Source organism: Chamaea fasciata, unplaced genomic scaffold (genome assembly GCF_029207755.1).
Source record: "Chamaea fasciata isolate MVZ Bird 193981 ecotype frontalis unplaced genomic scaffold, bChaFas1.0.hap1 SCAF_2, whole genome shotgun sequence".
In the NCBI taxonomy this organism is placed as follows: Eukaryota; Metazoa; Chordata; class Aves; order Passeriformes; family Sylviidae; genus Chamaea; species Chamaea fasciata.
The window spans coordinates 100449461-100462190 of record NW_027094087.1 but is presented as its reverse complement, the minus strand read 5'-3'; positions in this window follow the sequence as shown (position 1 = coordinate 100462190).

The window sequence follows — 12730 nt, the reverse complement described above, 5'->3', positions numbered from 1 at the left end:
CTGAATTGAGAAAGAAAAACACTTTCCAGACAATATACATAATACAAAAAGCAGATCTTTAAAGGAAGGTTCCACGTGCCCCCATGGCTTTGGGCGCAGGTGGAATCAGATTTGTACAATTCTTACAATGTCAGTTAATTAGTATATCTAACAAATACTGTCAGATTAGAAGAGCATTGGTTAGGTAATTTTCCCCCAGGTTTTGCCCCATTGGAGCCCTCCCCCAATCTTTCAGCCCTCCATTTTATTATGGCTGCAGTGTAATGTGCAAAACAAAGTGTCCTTGCTGGACTAAAAAGCAAGACTAAACTGAATCCTAAGTATGTACTAGAAGGGTTAGCTTACTGTTCTAAAAAGTAGGGGAAAAGGATAGGAAGAGTACTAAAAGCTATAACCGTAGTAGTCTACAAAGCTACAAGTATATGAGAAACGTATAGAAAACAAAAATTTGTAGGTATCAGTACTGTCACTCTTTCTGGTGTTTGTATACTTTTATATGTTACATTCTGGGTCATGTTTACTTGTATGTGGTAGTGTGTTAATTAATTTAGGTTCTTTGACTGTTTGGTGCCTGCCAAGTCTCCTCTTCCCTCCACTTGGAACACTCCAACCCTAAATCTTGCCCAATCCCCTGCCAATCTTACCTATATCCCCGTCTTTCATTCCAGATCCTTTCCTGAGTTACACTCACCTGGTTGTCAATCCTCTCAGAACCCTTCCCCTCCTTCTAGAAAGCTCTGTTGTACTCGGTAGGCCACTGGCTGTATGGGTATGTGCCCTCGTCCCCTGTACCGTGATTGAGTTTCTTACCTGTCAGTTCCCGACTGAGCCCTCCTGTGGTTTCCCCTGATTGGTTAATGTCCGTTATCCACCCCTTGTACCTCCCTCCGCCAGTTAAAACCTCGTGTTCCTGATTGTTCAATTGTTCGGGGTTCTTTTCCCTGCCTCCCATCTGGGAATGAGCCTTTCCTTGGATAAAGCATACAAGAGTGCTTCTCCTTGACACTGTATCTTTGGCCTCCCAGCAAAGAGCAGTTGCAGCCTTCCTGCTCTGCGGTGCCGCCTGAGCCACAGAGGGCTTGGGGGCAGCCCCTATCTTGGCACCATTTGTGCAGCAGCTCAGGCTAGCCGAAGGGGCTCTTCAAAAGCTGTGGCCGTGTCACTTGTTAATTAATTTGATGACAGTCTGGACACAAACTCCAAATATTTTAAGGTAGGCACAGAGTGGTCTTGAAAGTTTCTTAGCTTCTTCAGGTTAGAGCATCTTGGCAGTAAAATCATGCAGTTCTTGTGTAATATCAGCTTCTGTGTGCTTCAAACAGTGCAGAATCAGAGGTGCATGACATAGCGTTCTGTTAGATATTGCCTTCATATATTCCTGATCTACAGAAGAATGACTGATTCTGTCTTTGTATGTTCCTGATCTGCAGAAGAATCCTTTCTCATATTCCAGAAGTTGTCAGTCATGCTGTGTAGATGCTGACCAGATTCTTGGAGAAGGAAAACTGAAACAAACCACGTAAGTTGCATCTCTAATTCCCAAAGACTGTAGGCAGTTACCTGTTAAAACTAACATAACACGAGTGCCAGAATTCCCTCTTTTTTCTACAGAAATGGAGGAAATTTGATTTGTTAGGTCAACATTTTACACAGGTGTAAGGAAGCAACCCCTGAAAAGAATTATTTGGGAAGAGATCTTGAGAGGCTGCAGAGGCTAAATGGGGTACCAAGAAACAGCTTAAGAAGCAAAGTAGCAGAGTGAGAGATACAGGATACTTCAGCTGGTAGGGCATCTGAGTGCTGTTGAGTAAGCCTTTAATGAATACCAAAAGGATGTACTTCCTAAAAGGATAACATTAAAGCATGAACAGTAAATACTACTAATAGTGTAATAGTACTGTGCCAGCCTTTTAAATATGTAAATCAATGTAATTGCTTAGGTGTGCTGGTGCGTTTTTTCTGATCATAAGCTTTCTTTGATTTAAAGTTTTTTTGTAATGCCTCAAATGGTTTATTCTGTATCCCCATCCCCTTCCCTGTGTTGTTGGTTCTGCCCGGATTGTATCCACTTACTTGATTGTCAATCCTTCCCTAACCCTGCCCCTTTTTCCAGACTGTATGATTGTTCCCTATCAATCACCCAATCCTTGACACCCTATTGGTTGTTTAGGTTGCTTCCCCCCCCTAGGTTTCCCTATTGGTTTCTGTACTGTGAGCCCCACCTTGTACCCCTCTCCCTATTGGATCCCTATCCTGTACTCCGCCCCTAATCAGTATCTTAAAACCCACTGGGTTGCTTTGTTTGAGGTCTTCGTCTCTGCCCTTCCTTCACGTTAGGTTTGCTTTGTGTTTCTTTTAATAAAACTGACCCTCGGAGTGGCAAGCAGAGCCCGTCTCGCTCTTTCCTACCCCAGTCGTCTGGTGGGTGCCAAGGACACTCAGGAACCCCGGAGAGAAGTGTTACGGCCCCATTGCTTGTGGTTCTGGACTAGGAGTGCACCACAGCACTTAGGCATTGAACACTATATCCTTAGAGATCCTTAGAACGTCCTGTAAACCTAAAAACAGTTTTTTAGTTGATGTGAGAGATGGCCTCCATCCATCCAGGGATGGCAGATACCAGAGCTCACATTACTGTCATTGCTCACTCTGCTTGGCTGTGGGACTGGGAACTGGCTCCTGTTGTGGAAGTCGTCTTGGAGATTGGAGGGGCTGCAGTCTTCATGCAAAGCAAACATACCATCATAGTTGAGGGACCTGAGGGACAGATTGCCACCATCAGGCCCTTCATGGTAAGGGCATACATCACACTTTGGAGCAGGGACCTGTTGTCCCAATGGGGATCTCGGCTAGTCATCCCATTTCTAACTTGGCATTTCTAGTTGGAGCCACTGGAGAGCACGTTACACCATAGTTCACCTGGAAAACAGATCATCTGCTGTGGGTTGATCAGTGGCCCCTTTCCACTCAGAAACTATGCACCCTTGAGCTCCTTGTTGAAGAACATCTTGTCAAGGGCCACATTGTGCCTACAAACAGCCCTTGGAGCTCCCCTGTCTTTGTCCTCAAAAAACCAGGCAAGGACAAATGGCACCTCTTACAGGACCTCCATAAAATCAATGAGGTCATTGAGGACATGGGTCCCTTGCTATCTGGCCTGCCCTCTCCCTCCATGCTTCTGTGTGACTGGAGACTTGCAGTTATTGATACCAAGGACTGCTTTTTTAACATCCCCCTCCACCCTCGAGATGTGCCCAGGTTTGCATTCTCAGTTCCATCCCTAAACTGATCCATAAATCCCATCCCTCTTGAAGAACTCATGTTCTATCTGCCAGTGGTACGTGGCCCATGTCCTTTCCCCCATCAGAAAAATTTTTCCTGACGCCATCATCTTCTGTTATATGAACAATATTTTGATATTTGCAAGACAGCCATCTTATCTTGACATTGTTATTGCTAAGACCATTAAAAATATTGAAGAAGCCAATTTCGAGATTCAGGAGGAAAAGATACAGCACACTAGCTTCTGGACCTACTTGAGGCTCTGGATTGGAGAGTGGCGCATCATGCCCCAGGAGCTTGTCATCAAGGACAGCCCCAAGACCCTCTGCGATCTCCACCAACTCTGCAGATCCATCAACTGGGTACATCCATTCCTGGGGATCATAACTGAAGACCTCGCCCTGCTCTTCAACCTACTCCGAGGCAACAAAGACCTCGACTCACCGAGGACCATCACTCCAGAGGCTTAAGAATCCATCTTAAAGGTCCAAGAAGCTCTCTCACAACAACAGGCCCACAGGACACATCCTGCCTTTCTCTTTCAGTTGATCCTTCTGGGTAGGTCGCCCAGATTTCATTCACTTATTTTTCAGTGGGACATTCAATCAAAGGACTCTCCTTATCGTCGAGTGGGTCTGTCTCCACCATCGACCCACCGAAATGATAACAACACCACAGGAACTCATGGCTCAGCTCATTATGAGAGCCAGGGCATGCCTCCGCACTCTTGTGGGGTGTGACTTTACATGCATTCGTTTACCTTTAACAATGGAAAATCTGTACCATTTGCTCCAGACCAATGAGCACCTCCAGTTCACTCTGGATAGCTATCCAGGCCAAATTTCTATCCACCCACACAGTCACAAGCTGTTTAATTCAGTCTTTAATTTGGTTCCGAAATCACTCCAAAGTTGCACACCTCTAAAAGCTCTGATGCGTTTTACAAATGGCTTGGGAAGATACTATAAGTCAGTAATGACTTGGAAGGATCCGAAGATGCAAAAGTGGGAGTCTGACATCAAAACTGTTGAGGATTCTCCTCAAATTGCTGAACTTGCAGCTGTCATCAGAGCTTTTGAGAGGTTTGAAGAACCTATCAGTTTAGTCACTGATTTGGCATATGTAGCCAGTGTAGCTATGAGGGTAGAACACTCTTTTTGTAAGATGTTACAACCGCAAATTTATCCTGCATGGGCTGAGGCAAATACCAGCTGATCCAGCTCCTTTACCACCGAAACTGATCTAGTTCTTTACCACCGAAACAACCTTTTCATATAATGCATTTGAGGTCACACACCAACCTTCCAGGCGCTGTAGCAGAGGGAAATTGGAAAGCAGATGAAGCAGATGCCCTGGCTATGCCTGTGCACCATGTTAGCATGCCAGACATTTTCTCACAGACAAAGCTGAGCCATGCCTTCTACCACCAGAATGTTCCAGCTTTGATGAGTATGTTCCATTTACCATGTGAACAAGCATGAGCCATTGTTACTACTTGCCCCAACTGCCAACAATACCAGAGTCCATCCTTAGTCTCTGAGGTTAACCCCCAAGGTCTAAACAGTTCCTAGTTGTGGCAATCTGATGTCACCCATTTTCCTGAGTTTGGGAGACTGAAATACGTCCATGTATCAATTGACACATTCTCAGGAATGGTATTTGCCTCAGCCCATGTGGGAGAAAGTGCTAAAGATGTCGCCAAGCACTTTCTCCTTGCGTTTGTGACCTTGGGAGTCCCTGAGCAAATTAAAACAGACAATGGTCCGGCATATGCCTCAAAGAATATTTAGTGGTTTGAAAGCAAAACAAATGAGAGGCTCCAAGTCAGAGGTACAATTTAATAGGAAGAAAGGAAAGATAGTAAAATAAAATAGATGCAATAATACAAAAGACTACTGACAGAGTCAGAATACAACCTGAGCAGGGTGATGGAAGCAGTCCAGATGAGGTGGTCTTCCTGAAGCAGTGATCTCGTAGAAAGGTCTGGTAGCTCTGGTCCTCTGGGAATCCAGTGGGTAAGGGCTGCTTGTACTATCCCAAACCCCAGATTATATCCAGGTGGGAATGCTTGGTTCCTCCCACTGGGCGGAGCATCTCACAATGGGATGATGAGTCATGCAGTGGGTCCTTGATGGCCCATTAAACAGAGATAGCTCCCAGAGTGGGTTATCTCTGAGTCATGCAGCAAGGCATTTGATGGGCCTTTAGTAGAAGATAGCCCTGAGGGAGGGGACCCGGGAAGAGCACTGCTCCAACATTTGGATTCAACAGTTCATGAAGATGGTGGTAGAATACTTTGTGCACATCCTACACTACAACCCAGGACAGAATATTAAAGAACTTTTTAGCCAGTGGGGAGTCACACCTAACACTGGAATACCCTGCTCCCCCACTGGACAATCAGTTGTTGAAAGAGCTCACCAAACAATCAAAAGAGTCCTTAATCAGCAGTGAGGAGGGACAGAGACAAACTCTCCTTCTCACAAACACTTGGTGATCTTTTTTTTTCCTGAAGTTATTACTTCCAAGCACTGACAAGAGATCTTAATTTGTTGTGGTGTGTTTTTATTATGTTTTCAGTTGCAGCTCAGTTTCAATGGTCTGTTCTATACCCCCCCCCCTTATTTTGTACCGTTATAATATATTTTATCCTTCATGAATTGTTCCTTTCCCCCTGTATTGTTGGTTCAGCCGTGGTTGTCTATCTTCCCTAGACCTGCCTTTCCCTCCTCCTGCAGAATGGTCCTCCAGTCCCAAACCCTGCCCAGTCGCATGCCAGTCGTACCCACATCTAGGCCCCTCATTCCAGATCCTTCCCTGAGTTACACCCACATGATTGCCAATCCTCCCAGAACCCTTCCCCTCCTTCAAGAAAGTTCTGTTGTACTTGGTAGGTCACTGGCTGCCATGCACCCTCCTCCTCTGTGCCCTGACTGTCAGTCCCTGACTGAGCCCCTCCTGTGTTTCTCCCTGATTGGTTAATATCTGGTATCCATCCCCTGCTCGTCCCCTGTGTTCCCAATTGTTCCCAAGAGGTCTCTTGTCTCTGCCTCCCCATCTGGGAATAAACCTATAAAGCACACAAGAGTCCCTCTATCCTTTCTTGTCATTGCTCCAAGACACGCTGTATCAACTGGCCCTTTGGTAGAGAGCAGTCGCAGCCTCCCTTCTCTGCACTGCTGCCTGAGCCCAGAGGGCTTGGGGGCAGCCCTTATCTTGGCATGGTTTGTGCAGCATCCTCGGCTAGCAGAAAGGGCTGTCCAACAAGCTGCAGCTGTGTCATTCATTTTTGCTGTAACCATCCTCCATATTTTCTGGGGGCGAGTATCTCCATTGTCCAAGCGTTATTATTACTGAAAGTTTTTACCCCAAGAAGCACCACCAGACCCAACCGTCATGCGGGTCCGATTTCTTGGAACAAACAAACCCATCAGAAAATATGACTTATTTTCTAACAGGGAGAAAGAGGATAAGGCAATTCAGCATGATTGACACCGGAGCTGATGTCACTATCATTGCCTGCTCCGAGTGGCCAGAACAGAGGCGACTTGAACCTGTGTCAGGATTGATATCGGGCGTTGGAAGAGTAGCAACCTCATGGAGATCCAAGAAAAACATTGTAATTAGAGGCCTGGAAGGAAGGGTTGCCACAGTGAGGCCTTTTGTGGTTAGGGTACTGTACTAGTTTGAAATCAAACCAGTGGGAGATCGTAAGTCAGAATTATAATTTATAGGGAAAAAATTAAATAAATAAATGCAGTAGTACAAGAACACTGACAAAGACAGAATACAACCTGACACCCTATGGTGGTAGCAGTCCAAACAGAGTGGTTCTGTTGAAGTGGTGATCCCGTAGAAATAATGAGTCTGAAGATCCAGCAGTAGCTCTTGTCCTCTGGGAGTCCAGTAGGTAAGCGCTACTCTGGTGTTCAGAGTCTCAGCTCATATCCAGGCTGAAATGCTTGGTTCCTCCCTCTGGGTGGAGCATCTCACAATGGGATGCTGAGTCATGTGATAAGGCCTGATGGGCCCTTTAACAGGAGATAGTCCAGGAGGGAGTTATCTGTGAGTCATGTGGCAGGGTGCTGATGGGCCCATTAACAGAAGATAATCCGGAGTGGGGGAGGCAGGGAGCATTGCCTCATCTGGTTTCAACAGTTCATGAAGATGGTGATAGAATATACTTCAATTCAGGACAGGTACCAATCACGCTGTGGGGATGAGACATCCTGGCACAGTGGGGAGCCTCCCTCCAGATCAGTTGGTGGGATTACTAGTGGGGGCCACTGAAAAGTGCGCCATTGATACCACCAGACTCAACTGGAAACAAGATCGCCCAGTCTGGGTTGACTAGTGGTCCCTAGCTGAAGAGAAGTTGTGTGCAGTAGAAACCCCCATGGCGGAGCAGCTGTGGAAAGGACATATAGTACCATCTAACAGTCCATGGAACACCCTGGTCTTCGTGATTAAGAAGCCAGGGAAGGACGGATGGAGGCTCCTCCAAGACCTAAGAAATGTGAACAATGTCCTCGAGGAATTCGGGTCTTTGCATCCAGGAATGCCCACATGAACCATGCTCCCCTAACACTGGCCTCTCACAATTATTGATATCAAAGATTGTTTTTTTATTATTCCATTGCACCCCAATGATGCTCCCTACTTCGCTTTTCTGTGCCATCGCTGAACTGTCAAGCCCTGCTGCAGTGTTACCACTGGCAGGTCTTGCCCCAGGGCACGAAGAACAGCCCAACCATTTTCCAGTGGTACATCGCAGAAATCCTGTAGCCCATCAGACAGAGGTTTCCTGACTTTTATACTGCATTAAATGGACGACATTCAATTTGGTTCCGAAATTTATGCTTAGCAAAACACCTTTCGAGGCTGTGATGGTTTTTTCTGATGGCTCAGGGTCCTCTCACAAGTCAGTAGTGACTTGGAAGGGTCTGAGGATGCAGAAGTGGGAATCTGATGTCCAGGTGGTTGAAGGTTCACCACAGATTGCAGAGTTACCAGCTATTATCAGGCTTTTTGAGAAGTTTCAACAACCTTTCAGTTTGGTCACAGATTTGGCCTATGTCACTGGAATAGTTACGAGAGCAAAACACTCAGTTTTAAGAGAGGACTCTAACCCAAATTTGGTTTGCTTGCTTTCTAAATTAGTTAAACTGATTTCTCACAGGAGGCAACTGTTTCATGTACTGCATGTGAGATCGCATACGGAACTCCCTGGAGCTATCGCCAAGGGGAACAGGAGAGCAGATATGCTTGTCATGCCTGTGGAAGTCCCACAACTGCCAAATGTTTTTGATCAAACCAAACTCTCACATACTTTATGTCATCAGAATCGCTTACTCTCTAAAGGTAAGAAACTGAATCCAGTACATTTGTGGGATGAGTGGATTAAGATTCTACCCCATGCAGCAGAGGAGCCCCAAAATTTAGAGCTATTGGGGTCCTCCCAAGCCATTAATTACATTCGATTCTCGTATAAACGGGTCAGTTATACTGTCCAGAGAACAATATATGCAAAAGATGTGTCTTCCACCAGGAGAAACTCTCAGGCCCACAGCTGGTGTAATTATACTGCTATAACACTCTTGAGAAGTCCTCTCAATATCCCTGAGTCTTGCCAGAAGGAGTGTTCTTGATCTGTGGGGATTGAGTCTGGGCTGGAATCGCTTCTTGTCTTCAAGGTGGTCTGTGAACTTGTCTCAGTTTAGATATACAGGTATCTGCCAGGGAAGACTGGAGTCTCCTTTGGAATGTAAGCCCCTCCCTCCCTTTCCAAAATATTACAAATTTGCAATTAAAAGGCTGTCAGGCAAAGATTTTGGAAATAGGTATAGCAGTTCTTTATCAGGGATATAAAAAAATACAAAAGTTGTAGTGTAGAAGAATAAGCAAGCAAACAAACAAACAAGAAATCCTAGAAAACCCTAACAGAGTCAGAAATACAACCTGATGCCCTGTTGGTCAGGGTGTTGGAAGCAGTCCAAAGTGAGCCCTCCTGGAGTGGCAGATGTGGTTCTGTTGGAGTAGAGATGGTCTTGTAGAAAAAGGGTCCAGTAATGGTGAGATGGGTCTGGTCTTCCTCCAGGAATCCAGTGGAAAACTGGATGACTGGTGACACTTGTGGCTCCTTTCATCTAGATGGAAATGGTTTGGCTCCTCCTCCCTGGGTAGAGCATCTCACAATGGGATTATGTAATGTGTCATGTCATTGGTGAGCTTTAATGGCCCATTAACAAAAGATATCCCCACAGGGGGAGTGGGAGGGTGAGCAGAAATAAGCAACACTGCTCCACTGAGCAGAGATAAGAAACAATGCTCCACCCGGTTTTTAACAGCTGGCTTGTTATCAGAGAAGGCAGTTACCCCCTCCCTTCTGGAGTTACAACAGATAAAGAAAAAATTTCCTCAACTGGGTTTCAATGGATGGAATAGAATAAACTTGGTGGTGGGTTTTTTTTTTTGGTGGTTTTTTTTTTTTTTTTTTTGGCTTTTTTTTTTTTTGGTTACAAAACCCAAGATAGCACTCTTGGTAAGCTTGCCGTCCTTACTCGCAACACAACTTTAGTTAATGATTGGCAACAGCAGAAAACTCAATTGGGTCACAAAAGGAGAGATTTAGTTGATTTGGACAAAAATTGCAGTAGTGAAATTTCTGATTGGCCACATAGGAAGAGGATCCTCATGTCTTTTTGCCCTGGGTAGCAGCAGCAAAGGCCCTTGAGGAGATTTCCCACATAGACTGCTGGCTCAGTAAGCAAGCCAACTTAACATCCAGGGTGCTCAGTGATCTCCTTGAAGATGAGGAGACGATAAGGCATGCCACCCTACAGAACCGCACCACTGTTGATTTCCTCCTACTGGCCCATGGACACAGCTGCCAAGAGTTTGAAGGCCTTGTTTCAATTTATCATCCCATGGTAAAAGCATCCATGTTCGCATCCAAGAGCTGCAGTAAGAAGTCCACCAACTCAGAGTCCAAAAGGAACTCAAGTGGTTTGAGAGCCTATTCTAACACTGGGGACTCAAAGGATGGCTTGCTTTGGTTCTTTTTAAATAAAGAAGGGGGAGTTGTGGTGACCCCTAAGGCAACCACAGGGGAGGCTGCGCTTCTGTGGAGGGTCTGCATCCTCTGAGACACCTTCAAAGCAGTTTTGTTCTCCCTCTGGGAAGTCTCCCTAAGAGACTTCCCTATTGCTTGTGGCGAGCAGAAAACTTCACAATCCCATGAGCCTTTGGTCCTATGGTAATATCTTGTTCCTGATTTGTTGTTACCCTAGTTCCTGGTTTTTACGTTCCCTGATAGGTGTGTTTTGGATCCCTTCCCTGATTTGTTGTTTCCTCAATTCCTTCCCTCAGGCAGGAGAAGTCAGTGGGTAGGATCATGATAGGATTGTGTGAGGCTGCTGCAGGATTGTGGGCAGACAGCTGCGGGAACAGCTAGATAGGAGAGCAGCAGGCCCACGGACAGGTGCAGCAGGAGCAAAGGCTGGGTGAGGAGGGTCAGCGAAGAGAGGGCAAGGGCTAGGGCCAGGAGCAAGGCTAGGCGCAGGTCTTGGACAGTCAGTTGGGGAGTTGGTAGGTGGCAGGTCTCTAGCAAGCAGGGACTGGATTTAGCAGGCTCTGGCACGCTTGTGTGATGCACTCCATAGTAGTTCGTATACTGCATAGCTCCTGCTGTGGTCTGATCACCCAAGAAAGATTACTGGATAGTCTGGAGAGTCTTCCTCCAGCAGCAAGGTCTGCCCTCTGTAGGGAGAGCAGTTTAGAGTCTAGTAGTGGAGGCTTTCTTCCCCTGATAGGCCACTGGAAAATGTCCCCAGAGATAGAACCCTTCTCTGTTCCCTAAAGGGGGTGCTTGCTCAGAGACAGTCCTCAGCAATCCCCTCCCCTTCATGAGAACTTGCTGCCATTGCACATGCTGACATCACGGCTCCTAGAGCATGTGTCCTTCTGCTGCTTTTCCATTCGATACCTGTTTTGTTTTGAAAGACGGGTGTCTGCCAAGGAAGGTGGAAACCTCCCTTGGAATGGAGAATATGACTCCTTTCCCTCCAAATTATAATAACTTTGAAATAAAGGGGTTTTCAGGTGAAGATATGGGAAAAGGAATAACAGTTCTTTACAAGTACGTATATGTATAACAAGGTCAACAAACAACAATGTCAGCAACCACAAACAAAACCAGAAGCCCCGTGACAGCCTTTTCTGGGCTGCAGGCACTTTCCCCTTTGGTGCAGTTCCGGTCACAGCCAGCAGGGGCGCTGGTGGCTCCCGGCTGGGCAGGTTGGGTGCGATGATTCCCCCACGGCTGCAGGGGGCGCTGTGGGGCGAGCGCAGCCACTTATCTGTATGTGGTAATGGCGGGTGCAGCTGGCAGAAAGGATGGAAAAGGCACTTCCTTTACAAACCCCCAGGGGCAACTGGTCCCAGTGCACCTCCAGATGGCAAAATGAGCTGTAGCAGGAACCTCGGAAGCAGCAAGCTGGAAGGGCAGAGGTGAGCAGATACTGGAGTAGTAAATTAAATGTATCAGAAACTCCGAAGTTGTAGCGGGAGCCGTAGGGTGTCATGGCAGGCAGGGAGTAGAGGGTTACAGTGTAGTGAAAAACCCTGAGCAGTGGCAGAGAAATGGTGGGGTTGGGTAGGAGCAGCCCGGCTCCTGAACGTGGCTGGGAGAGGCTCCCTTGGAGGGGCTCAGGGCTTGGGGTCCTGGGTTTTCCCCTGAGACTCCTGAGTAGATGGTGAAGGTCCTTTCTAGTGAGGTAGAGTGTTAAGAAGGTCCCAGTGCAACAGCTGCTCTTCTGGGCAGAGCTCCACTCACAGCAGAAGAAAGCAGGGGATGGAACTCCACAGTGGTGGCACATTCTCCCCACAGCCTGTCTCCTCTCTGATGTCGAGAGAGAGAGCGAGCTAGAAGCTGTACCCAGCCCTGTCCCTCCAGCCCAAAATCTCGTAGTAACTCTGTCCTTCCCCAGAGAAAAAACTCTCAGCTAGGAGAGGAGCAGTTAGATGCACTCCAGCCCCTCCTTTGTGGCTACCTTCCTCTGTCTCTCTGAAGTACTGGTCATTATTGTTTCTTAGCAACAAATGGGAGAAAATTCCCTAAGAGAAAGAAAACAAAAAGAAAAAATCCGAGCCCCCCAACAACATCCAATACCAGATTTACAACCACATGTACAGATCACAGTTTATAACCACAGTTCAAGAAATAAAATGAAACAATGTTGAGGTATTATTATTTCAAAATTAAATTGGTATCTCACAGTGGTGGTGGTGGTAACAGCAGGAGAGGAAGAAGAAAAGTGAGAACTATTGCAAGAGTTACATGTGGCCTCTCAGGAGTTAAAAAGTCTCTTTGGAGAAGCTGGGAGTTGAGGGATGCTAGTGACTTGTGAGGTATGGAGTGCGTGCCTTAGTAACCACCACCTACAAGACC